Here is a 12,301-nt window from a genome sequence, read left to right as displayed (position 1 = left end):
AAAGTGAAGAAACTTCACTCCCCCCGTTACTTCCCCCCCACCACCGGGTCGCCCATCTGCTGTATCGGCGGTCGGGCAGCTCAGCGGCGGGACGCCCAGTCTGTGGGGCCCTTTACTCTCATCAAATGGACTTGAATTTGAAACTATTTATTATTGCTGGTCTGTGGGTTTGATCGGAATCAGTACATAAAGCCGGCTGGTGGGATTCCGACCGCCAGTATATCGACAGCGGGATCCTGGCCACGGGTATACCGCCAGCGGGGCGAGCGCTATGGTTGTCGTGGACACCCATAGAGGGAGGAAAGCCTGTGGCGTCGGCATTGTGATGATCCAGGCGGCTCTGTAAACCAGACAAGTAGTAAATCTACTCCTTAGAGCGGAAGTTATTTACAAAGCACAACTCTGGTATCCAGACTAGCGGTATGATGACCGCTTCCCGGTTTCATCATATATATGTAATAGAACCCATTGTGGCATTATTGTATGTAACATTCTAGCACAGAAGCACAGTTCTAGACCCACTGCAGGCCGATCTCCATACTTACAAAAGTAGAACATGTACTATAGACCGTTCTATAAAAAGTTATATAACCACTGCTGCAAAGCTTTCATAAAGGTTTTAAGAGCCCACTTGAAGCTTGGTAGAGAGTCTGAAAGGGAGAGAGTTCCAGTGGTGGGGAGAGCACTGTAAAATCCTGAAGGCAGGAGTGGGCGGAGGTGATCAAAGGGGAGGAAAGTTGACCGTTCTAAAGCCCCCTCACGAATTCAGTATAAAAACCTGACTGTCGGGATCCCAGCGGTCAATATACCGATGTCGGAATCACGACAGTAGAAATCCCGGCCTCGAGCGCAGTGTGTACCCTCGTGGGTTCACTGCGCTCACCAGGGGCGCAGGAATGGTTTGTGGTTGTGGGGGGGGGGGGGGCATTGTAGAATATAAATTTTGTTGCTCCCTCTAGATTCAACCCCCCCTCTGGATCCCCGCGCCGTGAGACTCATACTGTAAAAAGGCTGCGCCGCCGCCTGCTGCCACATGTCCTGTCCTGGTCAGTTCTTCACTCTTCACTGATGCATTACTGGGAGGAGGCGTAGCCATGCTGGGCCTGCTAGGACATCCCCGCCTCCTCCCAGTAATGCATCAGTGATGAAGAACCAACTAGGACAGGAGAGGGGGCAGCAGGCGGCGGCAGCAGAAGGAGTCTATGCGGCGCGGAGATCCAGAGGTAAGCGCTCCCCCTCCCCAGCATTTCATGTTCATGTTGTCCCCCCCCGTTCTGACGCCACTGGCGCTCACCACGCTTCAGGCTCAGTGGCAAACTTATCTCGCCACATGATTATATTCCCCCTTGGGTGGTGGCGTGCCGCGTGGACCAGGGACGTGCAGTCAGGGGAGGCAGGGGAGGCAGTGCCTCCCCTGTGATTAATCAGTAAAATAATGTAAAGAAGATATTTATGACACATATTTTGTGTCATAATTATCTGCTTTAGCCTTTACATTATTTTAATCTTTTTAATTTACTAAAAAACTTCCTGTAATGTGATTCGGAGGCACTGCTGTCAGTGCCTCCCGCTAGCAATGTTAAGTGGCCGGAAGCGGGGGGCGGGGCTAAGCTTTGGGCAGTAAAAGCCCATTAAAAAAACCATCAGAAGCGGCACTAGTATAAGTGCCTCTGTGACAGGGGGCGTGCTTTCAGTCTAAATGAAAGCACGCCCCTGTCACTAACAGTGATGTAATTGGCCAGTCGCGGAGATGGAGGGGGGACGACGACGAAGAGACACAGCGTGCGGCCTATTAGCTCCCCACAGCGGCTGCCTATTAGCTCCCCACCCTCCTATCCCCGGGTAATGCAGTCCAGCCAGAAGCAGAGAGATAGGAGCCGCCACTGCGATACTCTTTACACTCGGCAATCCCCCCCGCACGGCGCACGAACTCCTTGTCTGCCTGGTGTGAGGCAGCCAGAGCAGAGGAGCCTCACACCAGGCAGACGGGGAGTCCGGGCGGCGTGCGCGCGATGGTGGGGCGGTTGTATCGCAGTGGCGGCTCCTATCTCCCCTCTGTATCTGGCCGGACTGCGTTACCGGGGGATGGGAGGGCGGGGAGCTAATCAGCGGCCGCACATGTAGATGTAGAATTATGAAAAACGACACACTTAAATAGCAGGGAGAGGTCGCGCCCGGTATCGAGAGCTACAGGTGAGGTGACATTGATGCTTATCTGCCCACTCATTCCCAGCACTGCTCCCATCCTGCCCCCCCCAGCTCAGCACCGTTACTCCCATCCTGCCCCACACCACTACTCCCATCCTGCCCAACACCCCCCCAGCTCAGCACCGTTACTCCCATTCTGCCCAACACCACTACTCCCATCCTGCCCAACACCCCCCCAGCTCAGCACCGTTACTCCCATCCTGCCCAACACCACTACTCCCATCCTGCCCAACACCCCCCCCAGCTCAGCACCGTTACTCCCATCCTGCCCCACACCACTACTCCCATCCTGCCCCCCTGCTCCGCACCACTACTGCCATCCTACCCCCCTGCTATGCACTACTACTCCCATCCTGCCCCCCTGCTCCGCACCACTACTGCCATCCTACCCCCCTGCTATGCACCACTACTCCCATCCTACCCCCCTGCTATGCACCACTACTCCCATCCTGCTCCCCCTGCTCTGCACCACTACTCCCATCCTGCCCTCCCTGCTCTGCACCACTACTCCCATCCTACCCTCCCTGCTCTGCACCACTACTCCCATCCTACCCCCCTGCTATGCACCACTGCTCCCATCCTACCCCCCTGCTATGTACCACTGCTCTCATTCTGCCGCCCTGCTCTGCACCACTACTCCTACTATCCTGCCCCTTTGCCCCACACTTCTCCTCCTATCTTTCCTCCCTGAGCCACACTACTATTCCTCCTATCCTGCCCCTTTCTCTGAAGCTATGTTGTATGATGATGACATTGGTTATATTCCTACACAAACAGGCATCTTCCGGATCATGTGATCTCCTACATGAATAGTGATTACCGACTGAAGACGCCGTCTGCAGAGGAAGGACATTTCTTCAGATGTTCCCCGTTATGAGAAGCCACCATATAGGTAAGGTGCATATTGAATAGAAAAGAATGCCAGTAGGCGGTGCTAGACACACCCGATAGGTAGGTGTTGCTAGACATGCCCAGTAGGTAGGTGGTACTAGACATGCCTCTACGATGGTGCACCCCCTAATAAAATGTGCTGCGCACACCGATGTGCGGCGGTGGAGAGTAGCGGGTACTTTAGTTTGTAATGGGCTGAGCTCACCCATGCATTATCAGGGACCCAAGGCTCAGGGCTGTACTTCTTATGTTGTATTCTATACTGCTGGTAGAGTGGGACAGTAATGTGCTCTCCCTAGCGTCACCCTCTTCCTGTCACCCTCTCACTGTCACCGACTGCTGTAACCCACAGCTGGCACCGACTGCTGGTACCCTCTCACTGTCACCCTCTCCCTGGCGTCGCCCTCTCGACATCACCCACAGCTGGCACTGACTGCTGTCACCATCTCCCTGTCACACTCTCCCTGTCAGCCACAGCTGGTCCCGACTGCTGTCACTCTCTCCCTGCCACCCCCTCCCTGGCGTCACCATCTTCCCGTCACCCACAGCTGGCACTGATGGCTGTCACCCTCTCCCTGTCACCCTCTCCCTGTCACCCTCTCCCTGTCAGCCACAGCTGGCCCCGACTGCTGTCACTCTCTCCCTGCCACCCTCTCCCTGGCGTCACCATCTTCCCGTCACCCACAGCTGGCACTGACGGCTGTCACCCTCTCCCTGTCACCCTCTCCCTGTCGTCACCCTCTCTCCATTACCCACAGCTGGCACAGACTGCTCTACCCTCTCACTATCACCCTCTACCTGGCGTCAACCTCTCCCTGTCAACCTCTCCTTGTTGTCCACAGCTGGCACCGACTGATGTCACCCTCTACCTGGCGTCACCCTCCCTCCGTCACCAACAGCTGGCACCAAGTCCAGTCACCCTCTCCCCCTCTTCCTGTCACCAACTCCCTGGCATCAACCTTTTCCTGTCACCCTCTCCCTGTGACCCACAGCTGGCACAGACTACTGTCACTCGCTCCCTGTGACCCTCTTCCTGTCACCAGCTCCCTGGCATCATCCTCTCCCTGGCGTCACCCACTGCTGTCACCCTCTCTCTGTTACAAACTGCTGTCATCCTTTCCCTGGCGTCACCCACTGCTATCACCCTCTCACTGGCAACACCCTCACCCTGTCACCCTCTCCCTAGCATCACCCACTGCTGTCACCCACTGCTTCTCCCTGGAATCGCCCACTGCCTTTCTTTGTCTCCCACTGAGCCAGGGACAGCGGTGGTAGCAGGCATTGGCTTGGGTGCGGTGGCGGGCATTGGCGGGACACAGCAGACATTATGGCTGCAGTGCCTCACCAGCCACTGGGCTCACCGCACGCCACTGGCGTGGACCACCACCCTAGTGGGAATACCGGGCGGATGTTGGGCTTCCGACAGCCTGCATTTTCCTTGCTTTTGGGATTCTGGCATCGGTATTTTGACCACTGGGATCCCGTCATTTGGGAAAGTAATTGCATCCCCCCTCACTATTGTGGTTGATTTAAACCCTATACTAGGTGACACCTTAGGATCTGATTCTCAGTTGGGAGCAAAGCAAACAATGAAAGCAGTACCTGGGCACCTTGGTAAAGCCATGATGCCCTGCAGATGAGGCAGATGTAACATGTGCAGAGATACAGATTTGGAAGAGGGGTCTTCTAGCTGAAATACTGTAAGTTGCAGTGTAATAATAAAAGTGCTGAGCTTCTGCGTGCTTCCAGCAAAAGCAGCCAGTATTTACCCTGCATGCCCTGCAGCATGGCTTGTCCAGGTACACAGTTACTACTTGTTTATGCTTTGCTTCCAGCGCAGAATCAGCCCTTTAATGTGCACATACAATTTGCAGAGGTGCAGTACTCTCTGCCAACGACTGCCGCCTCTCCTGACTGATCTGACAGATCACCTCCTCCCACTCCTGCCTTTAGGATTTTGCAGTGCTCCTCCCCACCACTGGAACTCTCTCCCTTTCAGACTCTCTACCTCCCCCCAAGCTTCAAGTGGGCTGTTAAAACCTTTATTAAAGCTTTGCAGCTGTGGTTATATAACTTTTAGTTATGTTCTGCAGCATCTCATACCTTAACTCTTCAATGCCTTTCTCTTGTTTTGTTTGACTGATTCTGTTTGTGTACTGTGTAAGGTGCTGAGGAGCCCTTGTGGCTTCAAATAAATAAAACCTCATCCTCATTTATTATTATCCTTTATATATATGGCACCACAAGAGATCCACAGCGCCCAATTACAGAGTATATAAATGAAAATCAAAATAGGACAATAGCGACTTACAGTTAAAGACAATATAGGAGAAGTACATGGTAAATAACACTGACATATGTATCAGAGTGGCAGAAAACCGCGGCATTAGGTGTCATCGAGGATGGTTTAAGTAAGAGAAGGATAAGCACAAGGGTTGAGGGCCCTGCTCGTGAGAACTTACATTCTCATCATCGTCATCATCCTCCTTATCATCCTCATTCTCTTTCTTCTCCTCTCTGGGAGAAGCATGGAGAGAAGATGCTTTGGGTGGCAGGGCCGGCTTACACTTCATTAGACCCCGCCTCTAACCCAGGAAAACCTCAGTGATCTGCAGGTCCACAGGTAGGGGGCAGGGCTAATTACTGCAATTTGTGTCACTTAGCCCCACCCCTCCACCAGGTGCCGCAATTTCAGTGACCTTCTTTCCATCCTGCCCACTTCACTAGGAAGTAGGTGGGATGCTCGAGATTTGCCTACTCATCCGTGGATGCAGGCAGGGCCAGATTAACAATGGGGCGGATGAAGCTCCAGCTCCAGGCCTCCACATAAAAATAGGCCCATCATGCTGGCAGCAGGATGATGACAGCTACCCAATCATAAATCAGAATTATTAAAATTGTTTTTTGCAGTTTTCTCACAAAACGATTACATTTTTCTATGTTTATGTATTTAGGGAGACATTGGGGCACATAGTGCACAGGGTGTACACCCACATGTGACTTGGGCCACACCAACACAGCACTGGTCACAGCACCTCTCCATCTCAGTATAGGCACTTGAAAATTTTCAGCTCCAGGCCCATAGGGCCCTTAATCCGGCCCTGGATGCAGGGGACTAGCTAAAAAAAATCACAGGAGTCTCCCACAACTTCCAGGAGAGTGGGCAAGTATGCAACTACTACTATTACTAGGGAAAAGTATGAAATACCTAAAATCTAAATCCCGATGGTCAAAATCCCAACAACAATTGACCGACGCTCAAAATCCCGACAACAATTGACCGACGCTCAAAATCCCGACAACAATTGACCGACAGTCAAAATACAGACAAGATCAAAATACAGACATTTATAATAGAGATGAGCGGGTTCGGTTTCTCTGAATCCGAACCCGCCAGAACTTCATGTTTTTTTTCACGGGTCCGAGCGACTCGGATCTTCCCGCCTTGCTCGGTTAACCCGAGCGCGCCCGAACGTCATCATGACGCTGTCGGATTCTCGCGAGGCTCGGATTCTATCGCGAGACTCGGATTCTATATAAGGAGCCGCGCGTCGCCGCCATTTTCACACGTGCATTGAGATTGATAGGGAGAGGACGTGGCTGGCATCCTCTCCGTTTAGAATTAGAATAGATTAGAGAGACACTTGATTTACTAATTTTGGGGAGCATTAGGAGTACTCAGTAGTGTACAGTGCAGAGTTTTGCTGATAGTGACCAGTGACCACCACTTTTATTTATAATCCGTTCTCTGCCTGAAAAAAGCGATACACAGCACACAGTGACTCAGTCACATACCATATCTGTGTGCACTGCTCAGGCTCAGGCCAGTGTGCTGCATCATCTATTATCTATATATAATATTATATATATCTGTCTGACTGCTCAGCTCACACAGCTTATAATTGTGGGGGAGACTGGGGAGCACTACTGCAGTGCCAGTTATAGGTTATAGCAGGAGCCAGGAGTACATAATATATTATATAGTGAGTGACCACCAGACACACAGTGCAGTTTATTTAATATATCCGTTCTCTGCCTGAAAAAAGCGATACACACAGTGACTCAGTCAGTCACATACCATATCTGTGTGCACTGCTCAGGCTCAGGCCAGTGTGCTGCATCATCTATATATATTATATATCTGTCTGACTGCTCAGCTCACACAGCTTATAATTGTGGGGGAGACTGGGGAGCACTACTGCAGTGCCAGTTATAGGTTATAGCAGGAGCCAGGAGTACATAATATTATATTAAAATTAAACAGTGCACACTTTTGCTGCAGGAGTGCCACTGCCAGTGTGACTAGTGACCAGTGACCTGACCACCAGTATATAATATTAGTAGTATACTATCCCTTTATCAACCAGTCTATATTAGCAGCAGACACAGTACAGTGCGGTAGTTCACGGCTGTGGCTACCTCTGTGTCGGCACTCGGCAGCCCGTCCATAATTGTATATACCAGTGACCTAACCGTGGTTTTTTTTTCTTTCTTTATACATACATACTAGTTACGAGTATACTATCTCTTTATCAACCAGTCTATATATTAGCAGCAGACACAGTACAGTGCGGTAGTTCACGGCTGTGGCTACCTCTGTGTCGGCACTCGGCAGCCCGTCCATAATTGTATATACCACCTAACCGTGGTTTTTTTTTCTTTCTTTATACATACATACTAGTTACGAGTATACTATCTCTTTATCAACCAGTCTATATATTAGCAGCAGACACAGTACAGTGCGGTAGTTCACGGCTGTGGCTACCTCTGTGTCGGCACTCGGCAGCCCGTCCATAATTGTATATACCACCTAACCGTGGTTTTTTTTTCTTTCTTTATACATACATACTAGTTACGAGTATACTATCTCTTTATCAACCAGTCTATATATTAGCAGCAGACACAGTACAGTGCGGTAGTTCACGGCTGTGGCTACCTCTGTGTCGGCACTCGGCAGCCCGTCCATAATTGTATATACCACCTAACCGTGGTTTTTTTTTCTTTCTTTATACATACATACTAGTTACGAGTATACTATCTCTTTATCAACCAGTCTATATATTAGCAGCAGACACAGTACAGTAGTTCACGGCTGTGGCTACCTCTGTGTCGGCACTCGGCAGCCCGTCCATAATTGTATATACCACCTAACCGTGGTTTTTTTTTCTTTCTTTATACATACATACTAGTTACGAGTATACTATCTCTTTATCAACCAGTCTATATATTAGCAGCAGACACAGTACAGTAGTTCACGGCTGTGGCTACCTCTGTGTCGGCACTCGGCAGCCCGTCCATAATTGTATATACCACCTAACCGTGGTTTTTTTTTCTTTCTTTATACATACATACTAGTTACGAGTATACTATCTCTTTATCAACCAGTCTATATATTAGCAGCAGACACAGTACAGTGCGGTAGTTCACGGCTGTGGCTACCTCTGTGTCGGCACTCGGCAGCCCGTCCATAATTGTATACTAGTATCCAATCCATCCATCTCCATTGTTTACCTGAGGTGCCTTTTAGTTGTGCCTATTAAAATATGGAGAACAAAAATGTTGAGGTTCCAAAATTAGGGAAAGATCAAGATCCACTTCCACCTCGTGCTGAAGCTGCTGCCACTAGTCATGGCCGAGACGATGAAATGCCAGCAACGTCGTCTGCCAAGGCCGATGCCCAATGGCATAGTACAGAGCATGTCAAAACCAAAACACCAAATATCAGTAAAAAAAGGACTCCAAAACCTAAAATAAAATTGTCGGAGGAGAAGCGTAAACTTGCCAATATGCCATTTACCACACGGAGTGGCAAGGAACGGCTGAGGCCCTGGCCTATGTTCATGGCTAGTGGTTCAGCTTCACATGAGGATGGAAGCACTCAGCCTCTCGCTAGAAAACTGAAAAGACTCAAGCTGGCAAAAGCACCGCAAAGAACTGTGCGTTCTTTGAAATCCCAAATCCACAAGGAGAGTCCAATTGTGTCGGTTGCGATGCCTGACCTTCCCAACACTGGACGTGAAGAGCATGCGCCTTCCACCATTTGCACGCCCCCTGCAAGTGCTGGAAGGAGCACCCGCAGTCCAGTTCCTGATAGTCAGATTGAAGATGTCAGTGTTGAAGTACACCAGGATGAGGAGGATATGGGTGTTGCTGGCGCTGGGGAGGAAATTGACCAGGAGGATTCTGATGGTGAGGTGGTTTGTTTAAGTCAGGCACCCGGGGAGACACCTGTTGTCCGTGGGAGGAATATGGCCATTGACATGCCAGGTGAAAATACCAAAAAAATCAGCTCTTCGGTGTGGAGGTATTTCACCAGAAATGCGGACAACAGGTGTCAAGCCGTGTGTTCCCTTTGTCAAGCTGTAATAAGTAGGGGTAAGGACGTTAACCACCTCGGAACATCCTCCCTTATACGTCACCTGCAGCGCATTCATAATAAGTCAGTGACAAGTTCAAACAACTTTGGGTGACAGCGGAAGCAGTCCACTGACCAGTAAATCCCTTCCTCTTGTAACCAAGCTCACGCAAACCACCCCACCAACTCCCTCAGTGTCAATTTCCTCCTTCCCCAGGAATGCCAATAGTCCTGCAGGCCATGTCACTGGCAATTCTGACGAGTCCTCTCCTGCCTGGGATTCCTCCGATGCATCCTTGCGTGTAACGCCTACTGCTGCTGGCGCTGCTGTTGTTGCCGCTGGGAGTCGATGGTCATCCCAGAGGGGAAGTCGTAAGCCCACTTGTACTACTTCCAGTAAGCAATTGACTGTTCAACAGTCCTTTGCGAGGAAGATGAAATATCACAGCAGTCATCCTACTGCAAAGCGGATAACTGAGTCCTTGACAACTATGTTGGTGTTAGACGTGCGTCCGGTATCCGCCGTTAGTTCACAGGGAACTAGACAATTTATTGAGGCAGTGTGCCCCCGTTACCAAATACCATCTAGGTTCCACTTCTCTAGGCAGGCGATACCGAGAATGTACACGGACGTCAGAAAAAGACTCACCAGTGTCCTAAAAAATGCAGTTGTACCCAATGTCCACTTAACCACGGACATGTGGACAAGTGGAGCAGGGCAGGGTCAGGACTATATGACTGTGACAGCCCACTGGGTAGATGTATGGACTCCCGCCGCAAGAACAGCAGCGGCGGCACCAGTAGCAGCATCTCGCAAACGCCAACTCTTTCCTAGGCAGGCTACGCTTTGTATCACCGCTTTCCAGAATACGCACACAGCTGAAAACCTCTTACGGCAACTGAGGAAGATCATCGCGGAATGGCTTACCCCAATTGGACTCTCCTGTGGATTTGTGGCATCGGACAACGCCAGCAATATTGTGTGTGCATTAAATATGGGCAAATTCCAGCACGTCCCATGTTTTGCACATACCTTGAATTTGGTGGTGCAGAATTTTTTAAAAAACGACAGGGGCGTGCAAGAGATGCTGTCGGTGGCCAGAAAAATTGCGGGACACTTTCGGCGTACAGGCACCACGTACAGAAGACTGGAGCACCACCAAAAACTACTGAACCTGCCCTGCCATCATCTGAAGCAAGAAGTGGTAACGAGGTGGAATTCAACCCTCTATATGCTTCAGAGGTTGGAGGAGCAGCAAAAGGCCATTTAAGCCTATACAATTGAGCACGATATAGTAGGTGGAATGCACCTGTCTCAAGTGCAGTGGAGAATGATTTCAACGTTGTGCAAGGTTCTGATGCCCTTTGAACTTGCCACACGTGAAGTCAGTTCAGACACTGCCAGCCTGAGTCAGGTCATTCCCCTCATCAGGCTTTTGCAGAAGAAGCTGGAGGCATTGAAGAAGGAGCTAAAAGGGAGCGATTCCGCTAGGCATGTGGGACTTGTGGATGCAGCCCTTAATTCGCTTAACAAGGATTCACGGGTGGTCAATCTGTTGAAATCAGAGCACTACATTTTGGCCACCGTGCTCGATCCTAGATTTAAAGCCTACCTTGGATCTCTCTTTCCGGCAGACACAGGTCTGCTGGGGTTGAAAGACCTGCTGGTGACAAAATTGTCAAGTCAAGCGGAACGCGACCTGTCAACATCTCCTCCTTCACATTCTCCCGCAACTGGGGGTGCGAGGAAAAGGCTCAGAATTCCGAGCCCACCCGCTGGCGGTGATGCAGGGCAGTCTGGAGCGACTGCTGATGCTGACATCTGGTCCGGACTGAAGGACCTGACAACGATTACGGACATGTCGTCTACTGTCACTGCATATGATTCTCTCAACATTGATAGAATGGTGGAGGATTATATGAGTGACCGCATCCAAGTAGGCACGTCACACAGTCCGTACTTATACTGGCAGGAAAAAGAGGCAATTTGGAGGCCCTTGCACAAACTGGCTTTATTCTACCTAAGTTGCCCTCCCACAAGTGTGTACTCCGAAAGAGTGTTTAGTGCCGCCGCTCACCTTGTCAGCAATCGGCGTACGAGGTTACATCCAGAAAATGTGGAGAAGATGATGTTCATTAAAATGAATTATAATCAATTCCTCCGCGGAGACATTGACCAGCAGCAATTGCCTCCACAAAGTACACAGGGAGCTGAGATGGTGGATTCCAGTGGGGACGAATTGATAATCTGTGAGGAGGGGGATGTACACGGTGATATATCGGAGGGTGAAGATGAGGTGGACATCTTGCCTCTGTAGAGCCAGTTTGTGCAAGGAGAGATTAATTGCTTCTTTTTTGGGGGGGGTCCAAACCAACCCGTCATATCAGTCACAGTCGTGTGGCAGACCCTGTCACTGAAATGATGGGTTGGTTAAAGTGTGCATGTCCTGTTTTGTTTATACAACATAAGGGTGGGTGGGAGGGCCCAAGGACAATTCCATCTTGCACCTCTTTTTTCTTTTCTTTTTCTTTGCATCATGTGCTGATTGGGGAGGTTTTTTTGGAAGGGACATCCTGCGTGACACTGCAGTGCCACTCCTAGATGGGCCCGGTGTTTGTGTCGGCCACTAGGGTCGCTAATCTTACTCACACAGTCAGCTACCTCATTGCGCCTCTTTTTTTCTTTGCGTCATGTGCTGTTTGGGGAGGGTTTTTTGGAAGGGACATCCTGCGTGACACTGCAGTGCCACTCCTAGATGGGCCCGGTGTTTGTGTCGGCCACTAGGGTCGCTAATCTTACTCACACAGTCAGCTACCTCATTGCGCCTCTTTTTTTTCTTTGCGTCA

The 12,301-nt window shown here is 50.3% G+C and overlaps 1 long non-coding RNA gene across 2 annotated transcripts in view; it reads left to right on the top strand.

The window, feature by feature from the left end:
* The first annotated feature begins 1,889 nt into the window (after positions 1 to 1,889).
* LOC135050173 (uncharacterized) overlaps positions 1,890 to 12,301 on the top strand; it is a 386,553-nt gene continuing 376,141 nt past the window's right edge. For both annotated transcript variants that reach the window (XR_010241562.1, XR_010241563.1), the window contains exons 1-2: positions 1,890 to 2,193; positions 2,986 to 3,100. This is a non-coding gene — a long non-coding RNA (uncharacterized LOC135050173). The remainder of the gene's footprint in view (positions 2,194 to 2,985; positions 3,101 to 12,301) is intronic.

This window comes from Pseudophryne corroboree, chromosome 2 (genome assembly GCF_028390025.1).
Source record: "Pseudophryne corroboree isolate aPseCor3 chromosome 2, aPseCor3.hap2, whole genome shotgun sequence".
Taxonomy (NCBI): Eukaryota; Metazoa; Chordata; class Amphibia; order Anura; family Myobatrachidae; genus Pseudophryne; species Pseudophryne corroboree.
Note: the sequence above shows the minus strand (reverse complement) of the source record. Positions and strands in the feature narration are given on the sequence as shown.